The 10,890-nt window shown below is 48.3% G+C and overlaps 2 pseudogenes; one reads left to right on the top strand and one right to left on the bottom strand.

The window, feature by feature from the left end:
* The first annotated feature begins 219 nt into the window (after nucleotides 1-219).
* Nucleotides 220-2,476, top strand: LOC149362481 (uncharacterized; annotated as a pseudogene).
* Nucleotides 2,477-2,546: 70 nt separating this feature from the next.
* On the bottom strand, nucleotides 2,547-4,017 carry LOC149362482 (uncharacterized; annotated as a pseudogene).
* Between the last annotated feature and the right edge of the window lie 6,873 nt (nucleotides 4,018-10,890).

Below are 10,890 nucleotides of genomic sequence, written 5' to 3' on the forward strand. Positions count from 1 at the left end.
GTGGGAAGCGCTGCCGTCGCGCGCTATCTATAGGCTCCGTACACTGGTCAGAGGGCGCCACGGAGCAGCGCCGCGCGCAGCGCCGCCGTGGCACAATACGCGTTACTGAGCCGGCGGGGGCGGGAGGACGCGAGCAACCCACTTACTCTTTACCCCTTCATGTGCTCAGCCAGCGTCCCCGTACGTGCGTTGCATGCACGATCTTCACGATCCTGTGCAATGTCGCAGGTGGTTTTAGCTGGCTTTAGGCCCATTAAGGGTACAGAGAAATATTTTCATCCAGCCTCTCTGACAAGCGGGAAGAAATTATACGAGGCTGGACATGTTTCCCTTGTGTCGGAAGTTGACGGCGTGAACGTGCGGGAGAAGTGCCGCTCTCAGCAAGGGAAGCAAGTTTACGACGTTTCTTTGCACGTAAGTAAAGTTGTGGCATTTTTAACGTAGTAGTAGCCACTGCTGTAATACGGACCCCGCTGTCGGCGGTGCACGTTTTGTATCGTTCGTAGCATATAGATACGCGAACCGCTTTCCAAATCTCTGTGAGGCTTGTTTTAGCAACATTATCACGTGCACGAATAAATAAGCTACATCTCTTCTCAGGAATATAATTGCCTTAAATAGTGGAGTTTTTCACGTCTCTTAGGAGGATATTGAAAGGCATTGCGCGGTGGGAACGTAATTAATCATAATTTGCGTGCATCGCATCCGAACGTTCTCGTGTTATTGGTGACCAATTTGAGAGTCATAGTTTGTGTCAACTGTTACATTTACATTGTGTTCGCCGCAGATAAACAAGGATGACCGCGAACTGCAAGCCGGACATTGCGGTTGCAGGTACGGCGCTGCAGGGTCCTGCAAACACTGCGCGGCGGTCGCGCTGCACATCAACACCCACGAAGAAATCTCCTGCACATCTGAGAGGCAGAAGTGGGGAAGGCCCGCCAAAAAGTCCCGTGTGGCCGATAAAGCATCTATTGAAGAACTTTTTGGTGGTAAGCACTGCATTTCATTGCTGAAGTAATGGAAGTTAAATGTACCTATTTTTATTAATATATTGCCAGGCATTTTGGCATTAGTTAAGAAACTTATTTCTTGTTACTATGTTTGTGATTTTCAGTCTGTTTTCAGAAAGCATGCCCCAGCCTTATTTCAATTAGTTCACCTGCATATTTTCTTACAGCTAACAAGCATCCACATGTTGGTGGCGGAGAGCCTCCCAAACCGTTGCACCCAAGCTTTCCGATAAAGCACTTCCCTGACATTCAGTGTCCAATGTCCCGAATTCTGAAAGCACAAAATGAAAGTCCTGAAAGTGCATGCAAAACAGTCTTGCAAGGTATCATAGGAAAAGTGATACTTGAAAAAGAAATCAAACAACTCGGGAGTGTTTTGCACAAACCAAAAGAGGCTCTGCACTCTTTAATGGTAGCCGGAGAATTCCCAAAAATATCCATTAAAAAAAGAGTTCGAGCAAGAAATGACAGCACAAGTGGCAGTGTACTACACCAAAAACATCAAATGCACAAGTGCCCTGCACCTGTGTGCCCTGACAAAGGGGCAGGCTAATAATCACAGGTAGGTGCTTCACCTCCTTGTTCGTACGTCACCTTGGAGAGTTGCAATGTAACGTATCTCCTAATTATCCTGTTGAAATTTCTAACAGGTGGCACAGAGAAAGAAGACTGAGAATAACTTGTTCGCAAGCGCACAGCATACTGAGAACAAGGAAGTCTCCTCAAGACCTCTTGAAGACTATTCTAAATCGTCGAGGATTTTGGTCTGAGGCCACATCATATGGTACGTCTTCCAACATCACACCATCGCACATTGGGCTGACTGAGAGTTACTTTTCAGGCACGAAAATGGAGCCAGTGGCACCCAAGAGCTTTGAAGAGAAAGTATGTGCAGATGTGTTAGAGGTAAGTTACATGTGTACAACCTGCTTGACTTAAAAATTTGTGATTGCACATTTGGTAGCCTCAGTGCTTACATATCTGCGCACGACCATTGCACTTTTAAGTCTTCATTTGCATTATTTGTGTCAACTGTATACTGGTGGGACTTACGCTTCCAAAAAGTACTCTTTCTTTTTCCAGACTGGACTTGTCGTCCATACAGCCCAGCCATGGCTTTGTGGAAGCCCTGACGGGCTTTTTGAAACGGCAAAGGGCGTTTGCCTTGTAGAGATCAAATGCCCATTTTCACGACGGGACAGTGATATCATTGATGTGGAGCAGGAGCTCACATTTGTGCCGTACATTAAGTCCAGGAATGGCATACTGACGCTCCTTGCAAGCCACAGATATTACACACACAGGTGCAACTTCTTATGTATGTGTGTAATCTTGATGAATGTTTTTTTTTTCACGAAGACAAAGCATCACCGTCATTGTGGAGAAGGACAACAACTTCCTTTGTTCAGCCGTGCGAGCCTTGGAAGACTTTTACTTCACCTGGCTGCTCCCCGCCCTTGTAAAGTCCACAAGAGTCTGATAACTTTTCTTTTGAATGAAGAGATGTGTGGAAATGAGAACATAGTATGGGTCTGCTGATTGTAGACGGTGCAGCACTTCAAACCTCACTGTTCGGAGCTTATAATAGGCGGCTGGAGATTTGCCAAGACGCAACAGACATGAAATGCATCGCTCATCACTGCAATCAGCTCTGTGGGTATGCGTGTGTTGAGGATGTTGAACATCTTTATGCGCTGGATAATTCTCTCCACATGAATTCGCACCTGTGCAATTTGGTACGTCTCATGCACCTCACTTTCAGCAAATTGGTCCTGACCCTGTAAAAATGGGGGCATCGCTAATATGGCCCGTACCTCTTCAAGGCCTGCCTTTATACCTGGAAAGCCATTATCGGCCATCACAACATCGCCTGGTTGCACTAGGTCTAGAAACCCAGAATCTACAGTAATAAAGGAATCCGAACACCTGCCTCCGTACGCCTTTGAGCAGAAGCAGACTGCACCACATGGTGGGATTCCAACTAGGAATTTCAGAGTATATCCTCCTTTGTAGTGTGAATAGAGCACACGCTGTTGCTGTACAGTGTACGGCTGTTCCGTACGGACTTCTGTACAATCAATTATCATCGAGCAGTCCTGGTAGTGAACTTTAAAGCAATTTGGCATTGTCTGCCTAATGACATGATCAGGAGGGCGATATATCCACTTCTGCGTGGCAATGCTAAGTGTTTTAAGCACACTTTTAAAATGACGGGAGACTGTGTTCCTGGATACGCAGAAAAGCACTGCAAGAGATGAGTAAGTGATCCCAAGCTTAAGCTTCATCAAACACAGCACAAGCCTATCGGTTATTGGCACATCACAAGTTCGCTCAGCAGAATGGGGCATCATATGCTCAGCAGGAGGGCAAATACGTCGGAAGACACGCCACACAGATCCTTCATGGCAACTGCACATGCTTGGACACTGTCGTATCCCGTGAAGCAAGCTGTCCTGCTGTCTCTACCAGACTGGCGGGAAACAACTTCAGGCTTGCACTGTACTTCCGTGTCACAAACAATTTTGTGGTTAACTTGAGTGCACGCCTCATTGCCTCGCGCCGAACATAGGAACACTGAAAATGTGCCGGAACATCTTCCAATGTCGTCGGTTTGGCAAGACTGCATAGAAAAGCAAAAATAGGTATTAGTCATAATACTGGACAGTTTAGTCACCCGCACTGCCATCAGATGCAAAACATAAACTAGAGGTTAAACACTTTAATTCACAGTAACGAGAGCAGGCAATAAACTGCTGAAATTTCACACTTAAACTCTGTATGTAACAAGTACACAGAGACTGCTTTGCATCAAAATAAAGAATGGCAAAGTCATTGTTCAATGCCCATCTCGATTGCTTACCTTGTCGTTTTGCGCTGCGTCAACAGCCATGCAAAGCACCTCCAAGTTGGATGGCTCTTGATTCAGGGGATCCGTTTCAGAGGTGTCTTCATCAGTGCTTGATGCCGTGCCTTTTTCGCAAACAGTGGGAGATGCCTGCTTAGGCACTGCTGAGGCTGACGATGCCCTAGCTTTCCTTCTCTTATGCAACCTGAAGCATGTGAAACATTTGGAAATTTATATTCTCCTTGTGGTCCTTCTGAACGTTACATAATGCAAAATTGCCAACTGCGTTGAATTTTGCTCCCTAATTGAACTTAGAATTGATCACAGTGGTTCAAATATTGCATTTTTATAGGTGGTTCACAACGCAAAAAAGACATTTCATACCTTTCATATCGTGCAAGCTGCTTCGTCGCATCGACGTGGCTGACCCTGTACGCATCCGGGAATATGGTTGGGTAGTACCCTGGATGCGATGAGATCGTACTCTTCTCTCCGTTGACGAAATGCTTAGAGCATATTCTCGTCCTCTCATTCGGCACCCACTCGGAACCGTCGGCCTGGCTGAAAAAGACGACAGAGCATAGCTTACACTACAAAATCCTCAACCGACACAGGACAGAGGCAGACAACACATGCATAATGCTTCCCCAACTGGCCTGCAATTTTACAGAACGCAAGTTGTTTACGCTACGGAAAAGTGGTCTGCGCACACCACGTAAACACCACATTAAAGTTCTACCGGCACGCTCTATCATGTGTTTGCCACACTTTTCATCACTTGCCGGACCCAAGATAGCTTTTAGACACATGAGCCAACCGCAATCCTAGCGAATGTGCATGCACGATAACTTCTTCCGCACCCGACCGGGTGCGCCGTTCGAGTGTTCCTAGGCAAGAAAAATGCACATGTGAGGAAGTTTGTACTTACGTAGGCGCGACTCAAGAAGTACAGTCGAAGAAATGCAGCGCGGACAAACGGCATAGAAAGTTGAGTGCGGCGATATATCCGTGATGAGAATGGCACGTATGCGTAGGTACATACGCACGAGGTTCAAACAAAATATCCGCAAACTTCACCGCCCGAAGCGCGGCGAGGCGTCCATAGTTAGCAAGTAGCACTCGAGATATGAAACTGTTAAACGTACTACGTTGAAAAGACGCTAAATGTTAAATGCGACAAAGAACTTACTTGATTCTCCGCACTGCCGTGATCCACTTCTTTCGTCGATCTCTTTCGTACGGCCTAACTGGAAATCTGTACAGCTTAATGCCAAACTGTCCTTCGTGGCTATGGCAATCCTTCACGCAGCAATAGCGACAACTGCTTTTTCTTTTCGCATTTTTTTTTGTCGAGGCCATCGCCACTACTACTGCTTGCCATCGTTGCAACGCGACTGAAAGCGTGCAGCTGAGCGCGGCGCTTCCGTTCAGCCGGCCCGGAGACTCACTGCAGCTGCGCTAGGTGGCGCAAGGGTCGTGAGCAAACTTGACTGTACAGAGCCTATTGGGGCAGTGGTACACATTGCGAGGAGGAGGTTTTAGTGGGCACCACCTGATGGTGCTACGTGCGCGTCAAGCAACGAGGATAACTAGCGGGAAAGTACTTTGCTACTCGTGTAACTGCGACTTCTGTAATTTGCATGCTCAGAATTACTAATATACATCAGAGTACAGTCTTTGTCAAAAGTTTAGAGCCCAGGGGGTTTGTTTCTAAGACTCGCAGTGGGACTCCTGTAACATTCGTGGTAGTCCTACCCATTGGAGGAGGCAGGACCAGAAATCTTCTTACCTTCAGCAAATTTGGAGCGCTGGAGATGCATTACGAACCAGGCAGTGTCACCCAGACTTCGCGCACTTTTACGTGGGAAGCTCCCAGACACCCTTAGAGCGTGAGGGGGTAGCGGTCTCGGACTCGAAGGAGATGCCCTCGGCTCAGCGTGGCAAACTCAGCGGAGACCAGCTACCAAGTGACAAGAGGTTTTTGGGCGTTCGGTGCCCAGCTTTCGCTGGTCGCAAGCCAGAGAATGGGTCGGAGCCAAAGGTTCACAAACAAAACAAGGTTTATACAGCAAAGAGACGATACAGAGGATTTCACAATCACTAGTACAAACATATACAAAGTGATTATCAAAACAATGCAACTCGTGCAAAGTTAAACTCGAGAGAGAATACAATTCAAAGGAAATATTACACCTAAAGTGCACTAAAACAAGCGAGAGAGGTAAACAAACAAAACACAATTTGTTCACCGGGCACTGCGGCAGTCCGACGACCAGAGTTCCACGACGATGCCGTCCCGCAGACTGGCGAACGTTGCCTCGTTGGTCCGTGGCTGGCCGAGTGGTGTTTTCCCCGGGAGTCGAACGGGCGCGCTTCTCCGAAGCTTAAACGGCGGTCCGGACTAATTGACAGCGGTCGACGCCTTCTTTTATAGGCTCGCTCTCCCGTCTGTTTGTTGTACGCGCCAAAGTAGGCGCGCACATACACGCAGTATCTCCCGTGTAGTTTCCCTTCCTTTCTCTCGCCGGCCGCGCGTCCTCATTGGTTAAAGTCAGGAGTCGTTTCGCGAAGGTTCCAGCGTGTTCTAGCGTGGCGCCGTCGTGGCGGCGTAGCCGACGTCCGAGTGCAGAGGAGGGGGACGTGTCTTAGTGCACGCAAGGCTACGCCCTTTTCCTCCGGTCAGCAGTAGAACCGACTCGCATGTTCGAGAATCTTCGGCGTGGATGACTCATTCCTTCGGCGAACGCCGTGGCGGTGGAGAGAGAGGCACGCGCTCGGCGGGGTCTTTCCCTCTCTCCCGTTGGGCTCGCGCCGCGAGACGCCGTGCGCGCGGCGGTTTTTCTTTGTTTGTTTCTAAAATACGCCGAATTTTGTGGCAGACAGTGTGCTTCAGAAGTAAACCCCCTGGGCTCCAAACTTTTGACAAAGGCTGTACATGTCTCCAAAACACTCTTCGAGGAGAGCACCATATTCACTAGCCGCGCCTTTGTTCATTCCACACCATCAAGCTGGCGTGGTGCAGAGATTAGCGTGGTGGTGGTAAAACTATCTCCCACAGTAGGGGTCCTGGAGGACACTTGGCTAGGCACCAGTTTTAGACGCCAGCTTCCGCGTCTGCGCAAAGACCCCGAAGATCTTCCCCACCGCGCGGACCTCCCGGACAGCCCGAAGCTGGTCGTGTAGTGAAGCACTTTGTCCCAATGTTCCTTGTCCTTGACGTAGGCGTAACTCGATGCACAACCAGACAGCATATGGTTCAAGTCAACACGTTCACTGTACTGTTGACATATATTGTCCGTCGTAGTCTGGGTCAATGTGCTTCACGCGCCAGAGGTTGGGGTATGAGTTCGTTTGGAGCAAGCGTAACGTGACCGACTGGCTGCGGGTTAATTTCTTTTCCGGGAGGGGAAACTTTCATCTCCCTAGGTAAAACTGGTTAGTGAGCTCGTTTTATTTGAATAATTGATCCCTGTGCTCGATATGTGGGGTAGCGGTAGAAACTGGAGGGACGCGGTCGATGAGTCCTCGCGCCCCCTCGTGTGCTATCTAATTGAGATTCCTCAGGCCGTCCCCTAAGCAACCCATGTGCCCCGCGGACCATGCTCGTCTCGCATTCCGGAGGCCCTGGTTCGGTTCCCCAACTGGGCCAATTTTCTACTCGGTGCTATTTATCATACATGCGTCTTTTTGCGGACGATTGTGTATTGTATAGAATTATTAACGATCAAAGTGACTGCGATGCATTACAACAGGATTTGTGTAAAGTGGCCCAGTGGTGTGAGAACTGGAGAATGCATATTAACTTACAAAAATCTGTACATATGTGTTTCACTAAAAAGAAGGTTCCCCATATTTTCACTTATAACATAAATAATAGCAGACTGCTTTCAGTGTTGGAATTTAAATATCTTGGTGTATATTTAACAAGTTCAATGTCTTGGCATCGTCACGTGCATTTCGTTACTGCCAAAGCCTGTCGTGTTTTAGGTTTCCTGCGACGTAACGCTAAACTTTTCCCTTTAAAGACTAAAGAACTACTGTATAATACAAACGTTAGAAGCATACTTGAGTATGCTTGCACAGTCTGGGATCCGAAAACCTTGCTTGACGTTCAAAAGCTAGAAAGAGTTCAGAATTTGGCCGTTCGTTTTGTTTTCAATAACTATGGGCGATATTTTAGTGTAACGAGCGCGAAAAAATCTTTGGGTTGGGACTCACTTCAAAAACGTAGGAAAGTACTGCGTTTAAAATTATTTCATAATATATTTCATTCTAGAACTGGAATAGACAGAACCAAATATATAGCCAACCCTGATTACGTGTTTTTACGTAGAGACCATTCACTTAAAGTTAAAGAATACAGGTGCCGGACTGACCTTTTTAAAATGTCTTTTTTCCCCAAAACGGTTTCGGAATGGAACAAGCTGCCTGAGGAAGTAGTGTCCATATTATCAAATGATTCATTTTCTTCCATGTTGTGACATTTTTTGTGTATAATAATTCCGTGTTCTTTCTATCTCATTGTTATCTTTTTTTTTGTAACCACCTGCACGCGGTGGCATTTGTGTACTTTTTCTTCTACCCCCCCACTGTAATGCCAGCCAATGGCGCTGTGGGTATGATGATAAATAAATAAAATAAATAAATTAATGCTTCAGGGATTTCTCGCTCACGGCCAATGCCGCCTACGACGACACCGGCATTTCTGCGGAACGAGGCCCGTAACCCTGTCGCGTTAAAAAACGCGCATAACTTGATCCTTGCGACAGAGAACCTTTAGTCGCGCTTTCAGGTACGTGGCGATGGTGTCCACCTGCAAAAAAAATGTTCCTTCGCATATTATTTCGCTCTAAGCAAAGCTAAACCGGCAGCCATTTTTTTGTCTGCCTCCGGTGTAAACCCTCCGATCTCTTAAAATTGCTGCGTAATTCTCAGATCATTCTTGACTACCTTGACGTAATTTTTGGGTTGTAGCAGAAAATAATTTCGAACTTTTTTTTTGAAGAAAAAGTGCAATAGAGAACTTACTTCTGTGAAATTTTTTGGTAAGTGATGTATATCCGCGCTTTTTGCAACTGCGGGTTTGTTTTGGGAAATAAGTTCACTTCTCTGCCTAAGGGCCGTTTCCCATGCTGCGACTAGAACGAAAATAGTCGGCCTAGTCGGTGACGCCGCAGTGCGATTTTCGCACAGTGCTTTCACATGCAACGCGTACCCAGCGAATTCGGTCGGAGAAACACGCAAGGTTGCTCGACGTTCGCATAGGCAACCCACGATTAAACGCGACAGAAACGCTGCACGGAATGTGTTGACGATGTTATGACCAGCGTGTTTTTAGATGCAAGACAATATTTCGTGTGTCTTGCTTAGAATAAAGAGTTTTGCTTAGGCCGCGGGAACAGCTCCCACGTGACCCCACGCCGAGACGGCGCGTGACGTCACGTCACGTGCGAGCTGTTGCCGCGGCCGGTCTCGACGCACGTGCGCTCTCGCTCGCGCGCCTGGAGGCCGGTCGTGGCCGCGGCAGCTGCTCCCGCGTGACGTCACGTCACGTGCCGTCTCGGCGCTGCCCATTGGTCAGTCGCAGAGCGAACACACCGACGCTATAGTGTACTAGAATTAGGAGTAGTGGGGCGAGTGAAGCTCCGCGCCAGCGGAGCGCGTGAAGCAGGCGGCGCCGAAATCTCGGGCCGCCGCGCGGCGGTGCTGCTGCGCCTTTCACTTGGCAGCCCCCTCATACTCCGGAGCTCGCTGCGATAGGCGCCGGCTTGTTACACGGGGAGCGCGCTCTGCCTTGGAGTGCATTTTCAGTGTGTCATGCTCTGTTATGCTGTTTAACATAGGTGTAATCCCCCAAATTCCATTGTCAGAAGACAATTCAGTGTACCCCGTGACTTTCTCCAGGAAACAGGCGGGGGCCATCCACTGACGGTACGAGAAACGGAACACTTTGCGCGGCAATCCTAGAACGTGCACGCATATACGTAGGGTACGCGCGCTGGTTTCAACAAGATCGTCGTGGGCAAGCGTTTTTCCTCCGTACGTTAATTCATGTGCGTCTTGATTTCACCTCTGCTGCGCTGTGCAGCACATGATATTACGAGATGAGGAGACCTCGGCGGAGGAACTATTGTTTTGCTCCTGGATGTAGGACCGGCTGCAGTGGAGTGAAAGATGCTCCGAAGTTATCATTATTCGGGGTTCCTGAAGACAAAGCAAGGCGCCGCACATGGCAGCGCAACTTGCATCGTGCGGACAAGCCCCTAGAAATGACGGATGCCGTGTGTGAGCTGAATTTTGAAGAGAAGTACATATTAAGAGACTATGTGCATATCATCAGCGGCAAGGAGGTGCGCATACCACGTGGCAAGCCATTTCTTTCGCCAGATGCAGAACCGAAAATTTGTCCAACCTTCCCGCGTATCTGTCCAAAAAGCCCTCGCGCGAGAGGCCAGCAAGGAAAAGAACGTCTTCGCAAGTGCCCAGCGACCTGTCGGCCAAGAGACAGTGCACACAAGGGGATACATCACCGATTATTACGTCCCAGAATGACGAAGCAGCGGAGTTATGTCAGCCTCGCGAGAATTATGCGTTTCAGCTAAGAGTCCCTAAACCATCTGAGCTCTGGGCACTGCACAAGTTTTGGAACTACGATGGTGTTGCTTTCGTCCACGGCTCCCTCAATTCCACCAGTGCAGCTTTGCATTTTCTCGGAAATATTTGCGAATTATTGCAAATAAAGCCATTTTGTATATATTTCCAATGCAATCAGACTTTTCACATGCCTATGTGAGCTACAGTGAACGCACGCCAGCCATACGTCACACGGAAAGTTTATGACTTTACAAGAGAGGACTATCTGCCTTTCTTCCATAAATGTCTGATGTAAGATTAAACCTCGTAGAGCCCGAATAACTTGAGGAGCATACCTGCCTGATCACCAGCTAGCTACTCGCCGAGCTGCTGCGAGCGAGCCCGCGCTTGCCAGGTGAAGGGAGCGGCAGCGCCATCTGTCGGCGTCGGCGCAAACAG

This window comes from Amblyomma mixtum, chromosome 2 (assembly GCF_055824585.1).
Source record: "Amblyomma mixtum isolate Tamu chromosome 2, ASM5582458v1, whole genome shotgun sequence".
NCBI classification, from domain to species: domain Eukaryota; kingdom Metazoa; phylum Arthropoda; class Arachnida; order Ixodida; family Ixodidae; genus Amblyomma; species Amblyomma mixtum.